Source organism: Dipodomys merriami, unplaced genomic scaffold (genome assembly GCF_024711535.1).
Source record: "Dipodomys merriami isolate MVZ:Mamm:240054 unplaced genomic scaffold, mDipMer1.0.p SCAF_227, whole genome shotgun sequence".
NCBI lineage: Eukaryota > Metazoa > Chordata > Mammalia > Rodentia > Heteromyidae > Dipodomys > Dipodomys merriami.
The window spans coordinates 1,272,902-1,274,291 of NW_027203682.1; the positions used below are offsets into that span (position 1 = coordinate 1,272,902).

Consider the following 1,390-nt stretch of genomic DNA (forward strand, 5'->3'; position numbering starts at 1 on the left):
TTTGATAAAATACCTTCTAGTCTGACCAGTTCTGTCCGAACTGTTCATCTCTCTATGATCCCTTGTAACTAAGATTAGTTTTGTTCTAGTAAGACAAACTATGCTGTCAGGGTAGGATATTTTGGTTGGTCTGTTCCTACGTGGAAGAAGGATAAAAGGTAGACATTTGTGCCAGTAAGACCTCATTTGGGAAATTTTCAGCTGCAGAAGTTTAGAAGTAGCTCTTAAGCAAGGCTTACTTTGAATCTATTAGCTCCACAAAGCTAACTCATTTACGTAAATAAGTACTCTAAAAAGTCATCACCTTAGGACCTAGCTGTAAGTGCTTCAAAGTATGATCAAATCTAAAATGAAAAAAGACTTAAAATTGTCATTGACAAAAAATGCAAATGTGAGCAATCGACCAAACAATATAATTTTTTCCCACTATACACATTATTTTAGGGAAATAAGATCAATAGTATTGTTAGGAACAATAAGGTTTCCTTGCTACAAGTAGGCACCCAAGGATATAAGCCTATATAAAGATTGCATCATTAACTACTTAAATTTAGAGGATACTACATGCTTCAGCAGCACGTATACCAAAATTACAACAATACAGAGATTAACATGACACTTGCACAAGGATAATATGAAAATTTGTGAAGTATTCCATATTTTTCATTCTTCAGTTGCAGAAATGAAAAACAGTTATTAAAAAGTTGATTACAAAATTACAAGTGTAACAATATTTGCAAGTGTTAGAATTAAACATTAGTTTGACATCAGTGTATTAAATCTTCACCTTAGAAAGGCCTCTACATAGAATAACCTTTACAAAACTTTTGAAATTAGTTAACATTGTCATTTTATCCAAAAAAATATACTACTATAAGAACCTAGAAAAAGGGGCTGGGGAGGTGGCTCAGTGGTAGAGCGCTTGCCTTGCATGCTTGAGGCCCTGGGTTCGATTCCTCAGCACCACATAAGCAAAAAGAAAAAAGTCGGAAGTGGTGCTATGGCTCAAGTGGTAGAGCGCTAGCCTTGAGCTGAAGAGCTGAGTGACAGCGTCCAGGCCCAGAGTTCAGGCCCACGACTGGACCAAAAAAAAAAAAAAAAAAGAACCTAAAAAAAAATAATCTTAAATTTTCTATATGGAATACAATCTTAAAGGACACATTTATTAATGAATATATATATATATTATAAAACAATGTTGAATGCAAAGTATATCTAGGAAACAATGAAATAGATTATGGATATTATGCAAACACAGAATATAGAATATTTTAAAATATACTTTTTTCAGACAAGAAGCAGAAATATCTTTAGTTTCTGTACTACTCATTTCAACAGATAAGAAAATTATTTCTGATTAAAAAAATCACAAACTCTGCAGAAATCATTG

At 32.9% G+C, this 1,390-nt stretch overlaps 1 pseudogene; it reads left to right on the forward strand.

The window, feature by feature from the left end:
• The first annotated feature begins 564 nt into the window (after window positions 1-564).
• Window positions 565-664, forward strand: LOC138835081 (U6 spliceosomal RNA; annotated as a pseudogene).
• The last annotated feature ends 726 nt before the right edge of the window (window positions 665-1,390 follow it).